Genomic DNA, 20205 nt, shown 5'->3' with positions numbered 1-20205 from the left:
TATAGGAGGATTAGGAGGAACTTAACGAAGGACCATGGGGGAGAAGAAGGGGAAAATAGTGGGGGAGAGGGAGGGAGGCAAACCATGAGAGTCTCTTGAATGTCAGAACAAACTGAGGGCAGATGGGGGTGGGGGGACAGGAAGAGGGATGATGGGCATGGAGGAGGGCACTTGTGGGGATGAGCACTGGGTGTTATATGGAAACCACCTTGACAATCAACTATTTTAAAAAATACATATATATATATATACACACACACACACATAAGCCACTAACTTGTCTGCTTCAAAGCTTTCCCCATTATACTGGATCCAGAAAGGGGTTCCAAAAGCAAAAAGGGCAGGGCACCATTGTTCCCATAATCACCATCCTTGATACACAGTTACAACGGCATGACTAAAGTTTGAAATCCCAGATTATTTTGACACAGCTTTTTTAAAACCCAGGCTAAGCGAAGAGCTCGCTATCATCAACAGGCATAGAGAAATAAAGAAACAGCAGGAAGTAAGATAAGTAAATGGGTGGCTTTTTATTAGATAGAAATGTCTCTCAGGCAATATTCTCAGTTTAGCACAGAAAACCTGTTAAGAGAATTTCCCTGTTCTCAAGGAAATCTAAAAGCATGCCACCAGATACAAAGGTACAGATTAATTACCTTGGTCTGTTTCCTAAGCCAGGAACAGAATTAGAATTTGTGTCCCATATCCCACAGATAAACACCCAGCCTCTGTTGCTAATGTCCATGCTATTCCTTTTGAACTGACTTTTTCTTCTCTCGTTTTATTCCCAGGTCTCTGGTACTGCTTCTTTATCTCTCAAATCTCTATTATTGAAGGTTTATTGTTTAAACAAATAAGTATATATGGAATTCCTACTAGAGTTTCAGAGAAGAAAAAGTGTCAGGGTGGTTTCAAATAGAAAAGGCTTGATGGAGAAGGTGAATCGGCTGGTATTCAAAATCCTGAACAAGCTTAGATGTAGACAAAGGGGAGATGGAAACACTTTCTCTGGGAAAAGGACCTAAACAGTGAGCCCCAGCCACAGTGGAGATGTTCTCTCCCATCATAGGCTTGCCTGGGACTGCACCCTTGCCGTCACACCTTCTCTACAGGACAGTCTCTGCCTGCCCTTCAAGGTTCTGTGTAAACTTACTCTCTGAAGTAAACCATCTCTTTATCTACCATCTTTACTATCTCTTTATCCTACTAGATTAGGACCCTTGCATTTCTTCCTGACATCTCTTACCACACCGTTACACACTACATTACCATTACATATAGCGTATGCCTCCCCTCACTGTGAGCAACATGAGAGAAGTTCTATCTCCTTCCCCTGCAATCCTGTTGAGGCCCAAATGATCCTTCAACTACTATTAACTGAAAAGATAAATGAACAAATGTGGGAATTTGTATGGGGTGCTGGGGAAAACCATAGATGAGGGCTCGTGTTGAGAAATAAGCAAGGGGAAGCAAAGCTTATTCATAGACTCTAGAATGACAAACGGGAAGGCATCTCAGAGATGCTAACTTAATTTTAAAAGTTCACATTTATTAAACATTTCCTAGGTGCCATGTATGGTGCAAAGTGATTTATATACACCACTTCATTTCATCTTCGTAACAAGAGAGGGATTATTATCGCCATTTTGGAGATAAAAACAAAAACAAAACAAAACAAAAAAACCGAAAAGACCTTAAGAAAGGTTAAGTGATCTGCCTAATTGGCAACTCAGACTGATGCAGACAGTCCCCCCAACCCTGCTCAACAAGAGAATTCTGTCTTCCAGGAAGACTAAGAAACTCTCCCCAGGTCATATGGCCCTAGAATCCTGACCCTCTGCCTCATATCAAATTCTAACTTTCTATACCATTCTGCCACTCCCTAAAAGACCCTAAAGGACAGGCAGAAATCCAAGACATCACACAACAAGGAACCGCGTGTGAGAGAATCTTAGCAGACAGATGGCATGATAGAAGAAGCACTTTGTATCAGTTTGCTAGGGCTACTCTAATAAAATGCCACAAACTAGGTGGCTTAACCAAATAGAAACTTATTTTCTCACAGTTCTAGAGGCAGGAAGTCGAAGATCGACCTGTCGGCAGGTTTGTGTTTCTTCTGAGGCCTCTCCCATTGGTTTACAGATGGCCACCTTCTCCCTGTGTCCTCACATGGTCTTTCCTCTGTGCCCGCATGCCTCTTGTGCTCTACATGTGTCAAAATTTCTTCTTCTCGTAAGAATACATTCTGAGATGTGGAAGTTAGAGCTTCATCACATGAATGGACGGTGGGCACAATTTAGTCTAAAACACACCAATAATGCAAACATAGTGGCTAAATAAAGAAGCCTACAGTTGTTAAGGGAGAAATATGGTGTGTGAGGAGGAAGGGGCATGGTCAGCCAGAGAGGTCCAGATGTGTCAGAAAATGCATCTAAAGGAGAACTGTGGATGTGATAAAGAGGAGAGGCCACGATACCTTTTTAAATGGGCCAGCCTTCCTCATCTGGTTATTTAAAGAGCATGCATGCACCACAGGGGCACATGCGCATCCACACATGCTCTATAAATGAAACAATACATAACAGTTTATTCCACACTTCACACCTGGGAAGTACTAATCCCGATGAACTTGTCTATTGCAAGGGCTAAGGAAACTGGCTGGCCCAGTTTCGCACGCTGCATTGCAAACAAAGCAAGAATGTTGCGTCACCCTGAAGTCAGTTTTCAACTTTTCTTTCCTAGACTATCTGGTTTGCTGTTATTTTCCATGGTTTCATCTTGAGGTGGCCCAAACCAAGCCACCATTCTCATTATATGTTAAGGGCACAACATTTTGAAATTGGAAGAAATATGCACAACCACCACCCTGGCAGAACTTCTTTGTACAAATGCATAAGCTGAGGCCTAAAGATGTAAACAAACCTAGTGCAGGGGCGAAGGGCCGACTGCTCCAAAACGTGCCACTTTGCTATGTCAATTAATTCATTAATTTTTAAGTTTTTGTTGTTTTCATTTTTTAAAATGTTTTAAATGTTTGTTTATTTTTGTGAAAGTGATAGAATGCAAATGGGGGAAGGGCAAAGAGAGGGAGACACAGAATCCGAAGCAGGCTCCAGGCTCTGAGCTGTCAGCACAGAGCCCGACGCGGGGCTGGAACTCATGAACTGCAGGATCATGACCGAGCCAAAGTTGAACGCTTAAACAACGGAGTCACCCACGCGCCCCATGCATGTTGATTATTTTAAATAAAAGTTACTTAAGAAACAGCCAATGCACAAAGAACATTCTGACCTCCACATCCCACCCTCTCACGCCCACCTTTGTCTCCAGAAAGCAGGAAATAAATCTCCTGTGTGAAAGGTACCCTCCCTGGACCAAAAGCTAAAGAGACAGCCCTATCACCAAAGATAGGAAATTCTGAGATGAAAAGGCTATCTGAACAATCTTTGTTACTTTTGCTAATCTAGTACTCCAGCCCAAATTAGTTTAGGATTCCTTACCAATTAAAGCACCTAAACATAAGTTTTCTTCATCCTGTCTCTGCCAGATTTATTGTCTCTGCCTAAAAAGTATAAAAACTGCCTACCTTGGTCATTTCTTTAGGACTTGCTTCTATGCACACATAATTAAACTTTGGGGTTTTTTTCTCTTGTTAATCTGTCTTGTAATAATTTAATTCTAAGACCAGCTGGAAGAATCTTGGAGGGTAGAAAGAAATTTTGCCTCCCCTACACTAGCCAAGTTCACCCAGTAGGACGAACAGCTGAACAAGCCCTTCACTCTCAACCAGGTGCTCTTTCTCTCTACCCTATCACATCCCCTCCTCTTCCCTGTCCTTCACATACTTAGGCTAAAAAGGAAATGTATCCAAAGTAAAAAGGAAATGTATCCAAAGTAAAAAGGGTATATATGTAACTTTTAGCTTGACCAAAATCTGAAGTTGCCTAGTTATTGTTTGGTGGCACAAAGTAGACTCGAGATATGAACTTGAGGGAAATGAAAACCTGAATCTCTATGGTTGGTCGAATAAAGTTTTAAAAGAGTCACTTTCATCTCTTACACTTTTCCAAATCTGAATTATAGTTATAAGAGGTTTATTTGCGAATACGAGATGGACTGTTTTAAAGAAAACTCCTCTTCCCACATAGGCAAGTGTGGAATAATACCACATTGACAAGAGTTAACTATATTATGTTCATTTTCAGAAGATCTAGAATAACGTTCTTTTATTAAAAGACATAGCTACAATAATGCCCTTGGCGTTCCCACTTCTTAGATATACCGAACGATGTGACACAAAATGCCAGCAAAAAGAGAATGTTTTGAGAAGCACGTTTACTTCCACAGCCTTCTCTCTCCAGACCAGGCGGTTTGCAAAAATGCTCCCCCAGGGAGTACTTATGTTTTGTTGAGGGTTCCACTCCCTCCTTAATTGCTGCCCTTTTTTTCATGACGTACTCCAGATTGCCACAGGAGGGAAAGCCATCTCTTTTTTTTCTAAGTAAACAGTCTAGGGAAAACCCCCAGGAAAATCGTCATACTGGCTTAAATGTTTCATGAGAACCATTTTATTACTGAATGAAATTATCAACATTTTGGGTTTGTTTTACCCTTCCGCTAACACAATAACTATTTCAGGCAGCTCGTGAGGTAGTTAAAATGTGGATGTTGACTGTGATCTTGAAATGGAAAAGGTTGACAAATAAATATAGCAGGACTGTGGAAGATAAGGGGTGCTATACACCCACCCATCCCAGGTCCTGCCAGGAAGTCAAACCACGAGACTGGAGATGAGCATTCCACTGGTCCTGGATTGTGTCACATGCAATAGGAATTCAAATTCACTGTTCTTTTCTCAGGTTGTAAGAAGCTTTAGAAATGTGCTTCTAGATACTGTGAATGGCAATTCACTTTTAAAATAAACAGGAAACCCAGTCTTTTGAAGGATGAAGAGCTGTGTAAATGTGCATTGGAAGCGAATACCCTCAGGAGTTCTTGATCTTTTTTGCATCATGGACCACCCACTCTGGCTATCTGGGAAAGCTGACCCCTGAGTGCAGCATGACATTACAAAGTTCATGAAATAAAAACACTGGATTACAAAGAAAACTGATTTTCTCAAAATGCATGGAGTCTATGCGGTCTAGTAGACCCCTTATGTAATGTTTATGTATGTATGCTTCAGAGACTTGCAGTACGCTTTCTTCCTCTCCTGTGGAGTGTACCCAGAGAGTTCTAAAGTTCAATGTAAAATTTTTGAAGACAGAAGAGCTCATAGCACCATAAAGGGTAAAACAATTTATAAACGCTAAGTTCTTTTTTGTATTATCCACCTCTGCTAGCACCGTAATGAACGTGCAAGCCCAACCTGAAAGTTTACATGTTGCATGTAGAAAACACAGGTTGGAATAAACCAGAAACACCGCCGTTTGCTTCAAAATAGGACATTTACATGTTCTCAACCTTTGATCCACAAGCTAGAGAACAGTACAAAGGACGTTAGTAGAATCCATAAGAATAGGTCTATTGAGCTTCTCTGCTGGTGATGTAAATGTCCCTCCCAGTGAGCCTGTAAAAAATATGAAATTAACAAAAACAGTGCTACACTCTCCCCTTCAGTTTGCAGATGATCCCCTTCATTTTCGGACAGGAAGAAGTTAGATAACTACATCTAAACCACAGCCTAACAAATATGGCTAGAACCCAGGCATAAAGTACAGAAGACTTTCCAATTCATGGCATGTCCCACTGAGGTAGGAAGAAAGGAGGCCTGAGAAGAATCTCGAGTGGCAGGCAGTGCATCTAGGAAAGGTCCAAGCCAGATGCAAACTTAAGCACATTTGACGGCAAAGAGCTTCCCCTCCTCCACATGCTGCTGGGCTTAACCCACACAGATTCATCGCTTCCATTCAGGGAAGTGCCCAGCCATCCTTAGTGTAAAACTAAAGCACTTTAATATTATGAGAATTTACCAAAAAAAAAAAAAAGTCTAATTAATTTTGAAAAAAAAACACAAGAGTTTCTTCTAAACTTTGAAGAAATATGAGTCAATATTTCAATAATATGATTTTCATTCCTGAAAAAAAACATGTTGATGATAGTAACCAGCTGTTCTGCAAAGCTCTAAGGATTGAAAAAGAATAGGAAATGACTTTTAGTTGCAAAATGAAGGATGTATGTATGTCAGTTTGATGAAAGAAGAACATCCTAATAGCAACACTGGAAAAGAAACACTTTTTATGATGGTCGATTCTGCTATTACCTGTTTTAGCCAGCTTTATACTGTCGGGCTGTAATGGTTCAAATTCTATAAAGCACTAACCTATCTTGAGGGAGCACTGATGGCTTCCAGGAGCCTAGAGAGGTAAGCAAAAGCTGAGGAAAGCCGAGGGGTGTGATATAAGGCAGACACAAGAACTTAACTAGGCACCCAATAAAGGCAGGCGCCGCAACTGTTCGACAATCAGAATTTAAAATGAAAACAACAGTTCTAGAAACTAGAACAAGAGGAGAAAGCCCAGCATGGTGGCTCGTGGAGCAGGTAAAGGCATTGAGACTTGTGTACATCTCAAAGTGTATATCCAGTCCAGGCAACTGGAAAGGTAAGAATCCAACAAGAGTGAAAGCAACAAAGATTCAGTCCCTTCCTATCAAATGCAGGAAATCAAGCCAACTTGTAACTTAGATAAAGGATCTGTATTCTGTAAGCTCATGAATTTCTATGCATTGTTTGAGGTGTTTCGCTTTTGTTTTGTGTTTTTGCTCAGGGTACTGCTTGTTCATCTTAAGGACTTCCAGATTTTCTTGCTTGCTTGCTTTCAAAACTCCCACTCTAGAAGAATTCAGCTATTCTAACTTCTCTGGGTTTGCTCCTAGCATTTAGCTGGAGAAAAAAAACCACATAACCTGGCAGACTGGTTTTATTTTCGGTTCACATTCTCGACATTCAAAGAGGCCCTGGACACTACACAGCATCTTTCTAAGTTTCTTTGTGAATTTGCATCCGCATTCTAGAAAATGGCTTTCTTCTGACTTGTCTCTCTCCATCCCCCACCCCCTCTCTGAGCCATGACCTCATCTCCCTTCAACTGAGAAAACAGAACCAGAGGGAAGTTTCTTATCTTCCCACCACCAAATCAGCAAACTCCCCATGCTTGCACTTGACTTCTTCTGTTCTCCTTCACAGAAGAAGCAGAACTCCTCTTGTTAGAGACCTGACCCCACAAGTGGCTCTTGGGACATAAAAGCCCTCTCTCGTCCGTAAGTACTCATAGGCATACCTTTCTTTTCTGAACCATCAAAATGACTTTCTCCTGGATGACCTGAGGAGCAAGCCTGTAGAAGTCCGTCCCTCTGGTTCATATTCCTCCTCCCTCCACGTTTCCATGTTTCCACTGCATTTACCGACAGCTTTCTCCAGAGGGCCAGTTGCTCAGTGCATCCGTGTCCCCAGAGTCTCCACCTCCCATCCACGGGCCACCTCATGTGCACTTCCTTCCCACTCTGTCCCCGCCACTCCACCGAAACTGTGCTTAAGTTCACTAATGACCAAGTTTTCAAATGAAGTCACTTTTCTTCCTTTGCACCCACGACGCCACCTCAGTCCCTGGTTTTCCATCCAGCTTGTTGGTTGTTTCTTCGCAGGCTCAGGTACCAGTGTTCTGCGTAGAGCCTCCAGCGTGAGTCACACCCTCCTCTCTCCATTCACCTCCTACGCTTGGCTTCTCAGCCCTCACAGCCATGCTTACGCTTATGCTTCACCTCAGTGAAACCTTTCCGTCCTTCTCCTCCCCAGATCATTCTCAACTGTTGGAATCAAGTTGCTTCCTTCATCATCTGTTTATTATCTACTTAATTATTGCCTCTCTCCTCCAAAAGGGAATTAACCACACCTGCTTTATTCACCCAGGTCTGCCCTACAGGGATCATAGTGCCTACCATGTAGTCAGTCTGAATTAAAACTTCCTGAATTGGTGAAGGACTAAATGCATATAGGCCAAGTGATCACCAATTCCTGGTTGATACTAGCATCTGGATTCTTCTTTTTAACCCAACAAGTAAAATTACTTTTTAAAATATTTATTCTTGAAAGACAGAGAGACAGAGCACGAGAGGAGCAGAGAGAGAGGGAGACACAAAGCCAAAGAAGGCTGCAGGCTCTGAGCCGTGAGCACAGAGCCCCATGTGGGGCTTGAACTCACAAACTGTGAGATCATGACCTGAGCTGAAACCAAGAGTCGGATGCTTAGCCTACTGAGCCACTCAGGTGCCCCTCAACATGTAAAATTCTTAAGTGAGAGAGAGAGAGAGCACAGATTTTTCTCAATTGTTTCCTTTAATATCTGTTCTTTTTCTAAGTATTAAAATGATATATTTCTCCTACTTCTTTCTAGGAGTGCTATATATTATATTAATAAAATAGTATTTTCCTCACAGAAAATTGTAACTTATTTAAGAGAGTTCTTTTCATTCAGACAATTGTTCAGAAGCTATTAATCAACTAAACCAATTTGTCCATCTAAAACATAATTTAGAGGCACCTGGGTGCCTCGGTCAGTTAAGTATCTGACTCTTGATTTTTGGGTCAGGTCATGATCTCATTTGCGAGACTGAGCCCTGCATTGGGCTCTTCACTGATAGCATGGAGCCTGCTTCAGATTCAATCTGTCTCTCTCTCTCTGCCCCTCCCCCTGCTCTCACGCACTCACTCAAAATATATAAACATTAAAATTAAATAAGTAAATAATGTCAACACGAAGAATTTCTGCAAACACTGAAAAAGTCTCACAAAGTTGATTCTTTTATTACTTTTCATTGATAGCAGGGACATAATTAGTGATAAGGGCAAGGAAAAAATCCCACGTAAGTATTATGAGCTTTCATGAATTGTAAACATAAATCCTTGGTGGACACCACCTCAAAAAGTAAGTACCAGGTGGTGAACTATAAGCAACCATCTTAATAGTTTGCAATTACATTTTTAACTAACCAAGAAATCTCTTTAAATGAGAATTTTTGCTATGTGGAATCTTCCTAAAATATGTTACTACCATCTTCTTCTAAGGATGAAGGGTCTAACAGTACTTTGAAGTTCTTATCTGACCATGAATTCTCATTACATAGTGAAAGCAGGGATTTAGAAGACTGTGTCATGAAATACAGACACACTCTAGAGTTTTCTCTTTTTAACATCTAAATTTGTGACCTCCATCAACTTTGAATTCATCTGCCTTTTCTTCATGACAGTTGAATGGAAAGGAATACAATACCTGTTTGAGGTTTGTGATCTATATAACAAGGGACTGATGAACATTTAGAAATCTTAATTACATGGGCACCTGGGTGGCTCAGTTGATTAAGTGTCCGACTCTGGNTGGAATCTTCCTAAAATATGTTACTACCATCTTCTTCTAAGGATGAAGGGTCTAACAGTACTTTGAAGTTCTTATCTGACCATGAATTCTCATTACATAGTGAAAGCAGGGATTTAGAAGACTGTGTCATGAAATACAGACACACTCTAGAGTTTTCTCTTTTTAACATCTAAATTTGTGACCTCCATCAACTTTGAATTCATCTGCCTTTTCTTCATGACAGTTGAATGGAAAGGAATACAATACCTGTTTGAGGTTTGTGATCTATATAACAAGGGACTGATGAACATTTAGAAATCTTAATTACATGGGCACCTGGGTGGCTCAGTTGATTAAGTGTCCGACTCCGGTTTCAGCTCGGGTCATGATCTCACAGTTCGAGAGTTCAAGCCCCACATTGGCTCTGAACTATGGAGCCTACTTGGGATTCTCTCTCTCTCCCTCTCCCTCGCTTATACACCCTCTCTAAATCAATAAATAAAATAAAGTCATAAAAAAATAAACCTTAATTACAGATGCAGGTGTCTGTACAGCATGTCCTTATAACTCTATGCATCTTTAGGCCCTTTTCCCCAAACTGCTTTTCTGTAAATTCTTACCTAATTGCTTTAAATTTCTTTTCTCAATACTTGCATAATATTGAACCAAATACATGTAAAAAGTCTACAAATGGGTCACCCTTTAGTTTCAATAAATTAAAAATGGTATTTGTACAAAGTGGAGATAAATTGCACTTTCAAAGAAGGTTGTAAAGGTGGACTAAGAATCAGAAAGGATCAAAAACACCGAGACTCACAAAGCAAGAGTAGCAAAATTTTGGTGCATCTCTTTTTTCTCAGACAGGTGAAAGTATCAAAGGATGAGAACAATGTCTGCTCTAGTTACTGTCTTCTTTGGAAAGGACTGCAGACCAACTAACCTTTGGATTCCCCCAACTGTCATTGCCCTAATCATCAATGCGTAGGAGATGAAGAGATGCTAATAAATTCATTTTCTCTCAGCTGGTTCTCGGGGTGTCTGGGTGGCTCAGTCGGTTAAGCGGCCGACTTTGGCTCAGGTCAGGATCTCACGGTTTGTCAGGTTTGTGGGTTCAAGCCCCGTGTCAGGCCCTGTGCTGACAGCTCAGAGCCTGGAGCTTGCTTTGGATTCTGCCTCTCTCTCTCTCTCTCTCTCAAAAATAAACATTCAAAAAAATTAAAATAAATAAATAGGTTCTTGACACATATGGATGCTATTATTCCTACAAGACCTTTATAAAGAATCATGTACCCCTTAGTCTTCATCTTCCCTACATTAACAAGGCTTGATATTCCTGGAGCTGTGGGACATTCTACAAGGGTTCTGGCCCACTTCTCTGAACCCTCCTCAACTTCTCTGATTCTGTAGACTACGACAGGCTCTGAGAATAAAAATGACCTTCTTTCATTTTTCTATGCATCTCACCCATTTTTAAAGAACAGGTTTCAGGCAACAATAAGAACAATTTTCCAAAACTGCAAAAAGCAATAGTTCTAGAATTTGTATTTCCAGTTTAGTGTTTACTTTTGATATTAAGACCCCTAACGCTTCAAAATTATTGAGGACCTTTAAGAAGGTCTTTCATTATTTGAGTTATTTCTATTGATATTTACCATATTAGAAATTAAAACTGAAAAATAAAAGATTTAAAAATCCCACGGAAAGAGGCAACCCATAAACAAAGACACATGAGTGGCCACTATAAAACTGCCCAAGCTTATTTCTGAAAAAAAATGTAAATTTAAACAAAGATACCATTTTTCATATAACAACTAAATTTTTGGATTTATTGCTGTTTGTCCCATAGAAGTGATGGCACGGTGTTAGCAGAGGGAAGTTCTACTCTCGCATACTGCTTCTAAGTTGATAGAATTTTTCTCAAGCCAAACGGCAACGATAATTGCTAACATTCCATGAAATTTTTTGGAATGTTTTTGAGAATCTTTCAAACACTCAATTATTACTATTACTCTATTTTATAGTGGAGAAAAGAGCGCTTTGATAAAGCAACTGGCTTATGATCTCACAACTTGTAAGTGATGGAACTTTTGTTAAAACCTGGGTGTACATGCTTAAGAATCTATCCAAAGGAAGTACAAAGATGTGTACAAACATTTATGTACAGGGTCTTTGCTGAAACATAATTTATAATAGTAGAAAATGAATCCACCTGAATATCCAACAATCAATGATCAGCCAATATAACATCTCCACAGACTAAATGTTACATCCTGGTGAGAAGCACTCTTGTTCACGGGTAGATAGCTATTACTTGCCCAGTACCTGGCACACAGTAGGGACTCAATAATATTTGTTTCAGATGTGAATGAATACAAGCTTATACACGAGAATAAAAAATCATGTTTTAACAGACAATTTCATGCCTGAGAGGTAAGCATGTTATAAAATAGCAAGAATAGTGTGTTAAATGAGTGAAATAGGAGGCCATTAGATGAGGTGACACTAATGCTTTGGTGGCCTACATAAGCAAACCCAAATCCAAACCAGTCTGAAAACTAACCCTACATATTGAAACCTAAGGGCAACCAATCACAAACAGCCAACGAGGCTTTAAACCACAGCCAATCAATAATTTCATTACATTGATTCCACTCTTTCTTCATAAAAGTCCCTCCTCGAAGAGCCTGCTGTTTGGTGCTGTCCCATTCCACTTGACTCTTGCTTAGATAAACTCTTAAAATTTTTGTTATACCTCAGCTTACCTTTTAGCAACCGTAATCACAATTTTGTAAAATGTACATTTGAGTGTATGTATAGAAAAATGTCTAGAAGTATAATCAGAGGTATATATATGAATTGTTGTCTCTTTGTCTCTGTTCTGATGCACAATAGTTAAATATATTTGTTGACTGAGTAAATGAATGAATGCCATTTTAAAAATAGTGCTCGAAGAGAGGCATCTGGGTGGCTCAGTTGGTTGAGAGTCTGACTTTGGCTCAAGTCATGATCTCCTGTAAGTGAGTTCAAGCCCCATGTTGGGCTCTGTGCTGACAGCTCAGAGCCCAGAGCCTGCTTCAGATTCTGTGTCTCCCTCTCTCTCTGCCCTTCCCCTGCTCATTCTGTGTTTGTGTTTCTCTCTCTCAAAAATAAACATTTAAAAAAAATTTTTAAATAACCCTTGAGGGGATTATAGGTAATTTTTTCCTTTCCTCCTTTGCAATTTTTTTATATTTAATGAAATTTAAACAGTGAGTATGAATTATCTCGGTAATAAATAAAAATATTATAAAACAATCATGCTGGGAAATATCTTGAGGAATTTTGGAATAGAAGCAGCAAATACAGACATCCTATAATCCAATAAAATATAACTTGTATCTTATTTTCCTGTTTGTTTTACTTACTACATTCAACAATTAAAAATAGCAGAGGTTACAGAAAATATGAAAAGCTTAATGTACAGTTAATTATTATTGGGGTTGAGTATAGAATCTAAGTCATTTGGTTTTCAGACGAGTAGTTTTTTCCATTACACCACACTGCTTAGAGTTCCAGAACACTAATGAATGAATGAATGACAGTAAGGGCACTGCAGTATTCACTGTTTAACAGTTCTTATGAGTGAAATGATTTGCTAAGTATTTGATATTAGCAGAAAACTCCAAGGTTGTAAGAAATACTACATGTGTATGTGACAGGAATTGTTTCGGTGCGTTTGTGATCTTCCGAATGGTGTTTCCCAATTTGTACATGTTGGAGGAGCATATGTGAATTATTCTGGGGGAAGGGTCTATAGCTTTCACAAGATTTGTGAAAGGGTCTGTGATCTGAAAAAACAAAGTTAAGGGGTGCCTGCGTGGCTCAGTCAGTTAATCATCTGACTTCGGCTCACGTCATGATCTCATGGTTCATGGGTTTGAGCCCCACGTCGGGCTCTGTGCTGACAGCTAGCTCAGAGCCTGGAGCCTGTTTCAGATTCAATAGCTCCCTCTCTTTCTGACCCTCCCCTGTTCATGCTCTCTCTCGCTCTCGCACGCTCGCTCTCTCTCTCTCTCTCTCAGAAATAAAAGAAAAAACATTTAAAAAATTAAGAAAAAAACAAAGTTGAGAAAAACTAGAGCTATGAAGCCTGCAAGCAAGAGGAAGGGGAAACACTGAAGGTAAATAAAAGGCTTTTGAGAGGAAAAGGAAACACAGCTAACTCTGTCTTCCTCTTTTTTATTCCTGGAACATATGTTTTAATATACAAATGACATGGTTTTCTGATTTTGCTTTCTAAGTAGTGACACCAGGAAAGACACTGATGGGTTAAGAACACAGGCCAAATTATCTCTATGGGATGAACTTTTTATCAGGTACTAGGAAATCTATTTAATAATTTTCCGTTTCCTACTTAAACACCAAGGTAAAATACTTCAAAAGTGACTCACGGTCTTAAAAAGATTGTTAAGTCACTATTGGGGTATTTTGCCTTGGTGTTTAAGTAGGAAGAGGAAAATTATTAAATAACTTTCTTAGCTTCTTGTTTCAGAAAATGTGCTTCCCTTTCAGGAAGTCTGCAAAGCCGCTTTGAGCAAATGCAGAATGTACACTTCTCTGTGCATTTCACAATTATTGCTTAATTTAAAATTTAACTCTTCCTCGGCTCAGTGAAAGAAGCAAATACTTGTTTCTTATCCCAACATCAAACTTGACTGGCAGGATCTAGAGCCTCTGGAATAAAAATTTCAAATTCTTAACAGGGTTGTTTCACTATGATTCCCTGCAAATATCTCTTCAGCTTCAATTCCAAATTTCTGAAACAAATGGAAATAAAACACAAATCCTCCTTGAACTCAAAGGGTTGTATATGCAAATATCCTAACCAAGAATTGACACCCATCCAAATGAGGTGCCTCTAGTATCTATTCTCCATCCGCCTTAGCTGAATAAATGCTTACATCATCAAACAGTGTGACCAACGTTTCTTGTTTTAGTTTTTGAGACGTAAATCATTATTTTTAACACTCCAATGATTATAAATTCTAGGAGATTTAGATAGGGTCAGCCATTCTTATTTCAAAGCCAAATGCCTTTTTTTTAGCTGCCTTTTCTAAAACGAAATTACCAAAATAGTATCCGCACTCAAAGCTTAACTTTATTATCTTCTCCAAACCTTTACAGTATCCAGCTCTGTTCTCCTGGCGCGTCAAATAACTTAGGGAAGGGCAAATCAGAATACCAGTGGTTTTACAACTCCTTTGTCTTTCTTTTCGCTTAACACTGCGGCATATGAAAAACCCAGAAACGCTTTGCTTAAGTAATCGAAATGACTATTTTTTGAATTAAAACGTAACTGAGCCCACAAACTCGATCGCTAAGGAGCATTAGGGCTGTCAAACAGCACGCCGCTCTAGTCCGGGATGGGTAACCTCGGGGAGGCATCACGTGGAGCTGTAACTAGAGCCACCTCACTCCCCCGCAGAACGTTCGCTTTCTTTGGGGGTTCTAAGGAAGGGAAACACCTTGTCGTCCCGTTCGCCCATGCCTTGAGACCCCGGAAAGCAAGCTAGCATTAGTGGGAAAGAAATTAAGTTCCCTGATCTGTGTCTCTTTTCTAAAAGGCAGAGGAGACGCAGACTTCGTGAAGCAGCGGACGGCAGGTTTCTGTCCGTCCTTTCTCCCTTCCAAGTAAGACACAAACTAAAAGCTAAGGAGGGTAGGGGAGAGAAGTGAGCGGGGCAAGAGGAAATATATTGCTTACTGTTCCCAGAGTTACAAGAGATTCTTCAGGCTCCTTTATGCCTCTAGCTTTCTGTCAGGATCCTTCTTCAGCCCAGACTTGAGCGAAGTTCAAGTCCAATCCTTGGTAGGCGGGGCTAAAATGTGGGCTGGTTTCCTTCAGTCTTTACAGCTGTTTTAAGGTGGAATGAAAGAGGAAGCGAGGGAAAGCTGTGTTCTCGAAGACGCGGATATCTTAAACGTAAATGTTAACTTCTCAGAACCAGGAGCCTGAAGTTCCAAAACACGCTTAAATAATATGTAAGCGAACTGATCCGAAACCCTATGGATGCTCCTGTGTGTGTCTGTGTGTATGTGTCTGGAAGCACGTCTTGTCCTTAAGAAGTTACTGCTTCCTCTTCCCCGCCCCACCAAACAAGTAAGAACAAAATTTAAAAGATGAATAACCTAGAGCGTTTTTGCATTCTTTAAAAAGGCAAAGTTCGTAACAAATCCAAAATATAAAATGTGGACGTTTTGAAGATGAATAATAGAAAACCACTTTAGTTAATTTCAGGAACACATCTGTTCCTGAAAGAAGAAATGGACTTCTTTCAATTCCAAGAAAGTCTCAGGTCTCGACTAACTAATTACCTTTGCATTTATCCCGTCCTCTTCCTTTCCCAACATCTCTGCCTTGCTAACACCCACTATATGTTAACTAGCTTGGATTTAATTTTTTAAAAATGCAATGGAAAAATATCATATGATATAATCATTGAGTTAGAGCACTGAGTTAGATAATTATAGGTTTATTAATTAACACATTTTTAAATCTTCTAATTTGGTAAATTTATTACAATCATGGTATCCCATTACCTTTACATATAATATAAACTTCATATATATGATATATAATAAAAGTCAACCTAGTTTTAAAACGAAATAAAATGTACTAAATATATCTTTTAAAGTATATCATCTATTCAAATATTTCCTCCCCAAACTCAAAACACCTGAGTTGATAACTGAGTATAAATTTAGGATTAGAATGAATCCTGTTAGGATTAGGAGTGTAAAATTAGGATTAGGATAACTGGGTGTAAATTTAGGCTGTAATACACATGTTGAGATAGAGAGGGAAAAATCAAATCGCGTTGAATTACAAATTGGCAATAGGAATTCAAATACCCCATACCACGGTAATAAGGTGTACTGTTCAAATTGATCCAAATTCCACAAGAATGGATCAGTGTCTTTAAAGATTCTCATATTCATGTAGTATATCTTGTTTTCAAATGCAGGACCTTCTAGTTTTGCTTTTAATCAAATACTGAACACATTCTCCTAGCTCTCTTGTAACATTTTATAGAAAGAACATAATTTCTTTTAAAAATTTTTTTTAATGTTTTATTTATTTCTGAGAGAGAGAGAGAGAGACAGCATGAGCAGGGGAGGGTCAGAGAGAGAGGGAGATACAGAATCTGAAACATGCTCCAGGCTCTGAGCCTACTCGGGGCTCAAACCCACAAACCTTGAGATCATGACCTGAGCTGAAGTTGGATGCTTAACCGGCTGAGCCACCCAGGTGCCCCTCCAAAATTATATTTAAGCTCCAAGGACCTCCACCTCCACCTTAGGTGAGAGAGACACTGCATTCATAGCCTGCCTCAGGCTGTAGCACTAATTACATTAGAAGACCCCTCTTCCCTGGGCCTGTGATCACTGAAGGTCATTTAGGAAGACTACAGGTGAAACCCATCTGAAACTGAAGGTGTGGTAGCAGCCTCTTTAAATCCAGTCCCTCCTTTTGCATTATTACTAGTCATTGAGCTTCATACCATTTGTTACTAATCAACATCTTAAAATTTTAGACTGAGAATCATGAGGTCTAATAATAACTAGCACTGCATAAGTCAGCAAATGGAACAGTCCTAAACCTGGCTGAATTAATTAACAAGGAAATACCTACTTGTCAAAACTCGTGGCTCAAAAAATGGAAAAGAACTTGATGTTTTTATCATTGGTGTTTTCCCCTTTATATGAAGTTGCTTTCTATTCTCTTTTTACAACTTCCACTTCACCTCTCCTGGACTTTAATTGTACAAAAGTGATTTGTCTCCTATGAGCTTGGACTTGAGGAATGAGATACTATTTGTGGTAAAATGCATACATTCAGTGAAAACAATTAGCCAGTATGCTAACTGATACTCAGAGTGCTAAGAGAATTGATAGTAAAGTCTAATCCAGATTGCAGACAGAAACAGAGAAGATTCTAACTGTTCACCGATTTGCTCATAATAATATGTCCCTCTTGTCCACTGCTATGCTTGAGTATTCTGGTCCATACTGCAACTATATTTATAGTAAAATAATAAGCTGGTTTTCTTACTATTTATATGTCTGAGAGTATCATTCATAGGAGCCATTCCTGTCTTTAAGTACTAATACAATCAAGCTAGTAAAACTCCCAAATCAAAGAAAATCAAAGACATTCTCACCTGTGAATTTTTTGGAATCTAGCTAATTGACCCTCATCTTTCTCGCAACACGGAAAAGAATTCTCTTTGCACACCTTTCCCTTAAATTCCACGGAAATTATTTTCATCCTGCAAAGCTTAACTCAATTACCACTTTGTCTGGAAAACTTCTCCACCCACTCCCCTTTCCAGTATAAAAAAATCTTTCCACTTGAAAAATAAAATTCATGTGAGCACTAGTCAATTTGTTTTATGCTTGGCCATGGAAGTAAAAAATTTTATGCTCTGTGATGACAGGAAACAAGCCTTCATTCTAATCAACCCTATCCCCCATTCCCCAAGTATGCATGACATTAGGAGCTCAAACAATATGTGTTGAATTTGTTGTCTATGATTTTGAGTTCAAAAATATCTGAAATCTGACACTGAGATAACATTCTATTTGCTGCTGTCATTTTCATCATTACTAAAAAAGAGTAAGTTTCGTTTTTCTACTCTCCCCTCCCCCCACCAATGCTAGTAAAATTCCTGGTAATATGAAGCTAATTATAAATTAGGGGTGTACTTTTCATATACATTGACTATAGCCATACTTTACATCAACATTTTGACCTGAAAAATGGAAGCAGTAATTTTCTCTTAATTATTATTTTTTAATTGAACATGTTAGGCAGATTATTACTACTCTTCTTTAAATGTTTTCCTTCTTAATGTTTTTTAATATAGTAACAGAACTATAACAAATAAAACACTAGTAATATCACTGTTACTCTTTAAGTAGAGCCTATAAGGAGCTAGGTAGTTTGTATTTATTACTACGTTTGGAGCATCATTCACTATAATCATAAAATTAGGCATTATCATCTTTATTTGGAATCCTAATATTACATAAGCATGGAAAATTGGCAGTAAAGTCAGGATTTCAATCCAAGTCTGTCCAACTGGACAATTTTTCCAGTACATCATACTATCTCACAGCAAGTGTTCAACCATTTTTTTCAGCTGTGTGGGATTCACCCCCACATCTCCTTACCCCTCTTAACATCACCCTAGGCTTCATTCCCAGAAAAAAACTTCCCTACAAGTTAGATCATTTTACTGCCAGACTCCTAACACACAGTTTTCTTCAGTCCCTATTGACTTCTCCTACTATACCTTAAAATGTGTATTTTTCTCTTATAGATAAGAAAATGAAAGGGGCGTCTGGGTGGCCCAGTTGGTTAAGAGTCCGACTTCAGCTCACGTCATGATCTCACGGTTCATGGGTTCAAGCACCATATGTGGCTCTGTGCTGACAGCCAGCTCAGAGCCTGGAGCCTGCTTCGGAGTCTGTGTATCCCTCTCTCTCTGCCCCTCCCCTGCTCATGCTTTCTCTCTCTCTCTGTGTCAGAAATAAATAAAACATTAAAAATTAAAAAAAAAAAAGGAAATGAAAATCAAATCAGGATCCCTTCAGATTTTGTCACAAGTTGTAGATTTATATTGTACAATTGGAATGGGTCATACAGTCAACAATTAATATGACTTAATACTCAGTAGAAAACTTAGACTACAGATAAACCACATTCAGGAACTTTTGACAAAGCCAAGTTGTCAAAATATTTTACTTTTACCTCTCATGAAACAACATTTTACTTTTACCTACTCACGGAAAAATTTAAATCGTTTTCTGCTCTCCAAGATCCCTCTATATTTAATAAATCAAGTGCTTGTCTAGTTTTAGCAATTCTGTCAGAATGGACACCAGCCCATGGATCAGAAACCAACTTGCCAGCATTTAACAGAATTTTTTAAATGCTTGTACTCTTGGAATTTATTTTTTTAATGTTTTATTTATTTCTGAGAGAGAGAGAGAGCATGAGCAGGGGAGGATCAGAGAGAGAGAGAGACACAGAATCTGAAACAGGCTCCAGGCTCTGAGTCGGCAGTCAGCACAGAGCCCCATGCAGGGCTCGAACCCACAAACTGTGAGATCATGATGTGAGCCAAAGTCCAACGCTTAACCAACTAAGCCACCCAGGCGCCCCTGTACTCTTGGGATTTAAATATGCTGATGACCATGAGCGAATATGAACCCATGTCCTTTGCTTTAAAGGTAATCCTGAATAGGAAGAATTACTACTAAGTAAGCGTCCAGACTTCTTCAAGTAACTGAGCTCTGAGAGACGTCAGTAGTATTTTCATAAGAAGGCTAAGAAGGTAATAGCATTCCTGTACTTATGTCTATAGAACCAGTGACTAAACATCTTCAAAAGCACTTTTGCTATTTGTCCAAATACGTTGTCAGGCCCAAGAATTTTTCTTTGGAAAATCTTTCATGTAGATATAGATACATAGATATGGATATAGATATCATTGATATGTCATTGTTCTCTGATGAAAACACAATGAAGAAAAAGCAAGTAACTCTTAGTCCTCACCCAACTAACAAAGATAGTCATATACTAGAATTTAATTTCATTACTTTTAATCTAAACTTTAATTTCAGTTCATCCCAAATCTGTTTTTTAGGATAGAGTGAAATTTCAGATAGTTCACAATAACTGTAACAAAATTCCAAAACTGCTATGAAAAAGCAAAACATTCATCATAATAAAATCTATTCCCAATTAGCACAATGACCCCACTGTTTTACTGATAGATAGGTAGGACCATTGAGAAGAACACTGCTG

General features: G+C 39.1%; 1 protein-coding gene across 2 annotated transcripts in view; it reads right to left on the bottom strand.

Annotated features, from left to right (window-relative positions):
- Positions 1-15184, bottom strand: part of PLA2G4A (phospholipase A2 group IVA) — a 164460-nt gene extending 149276 nt beyond the window's left edge. Inside the window, exon 1 of one of the 2 annotated variants that reach the window (XM_077763286.1) lies at positions 15097-15184. The gene's annotated coding sequence lies outside the window, so the exon portion shown is untranslated. The remainder of the gene's footprint in view (positions 1-15096) is intronic. The other variant, XM_077763287.1, reaches the window with a different exon arrangement.
- Positions 15185-20205: the final 5021 nt, after the last annotated feature.

The sequence above is a fragment of the Crocuta crocuta genome, unplaced genomic scaffold (genome assembly GCF_008692635.1).
Source record: "Crocuta crocuta isolate KB4526 unplaced genomic scaffold, BGI_CrCroc_1.0 scaffold3, whole genome shotgun sequence".
NCBI lineage: Eukaryota > Metazoa > Chordata > Mammalia > Carnivora > Hyaenidae > Crocuta > Crocuta crocuta.
This window is presented reverse-complemented; position numbering and strand designations above follow the sequence as displayed.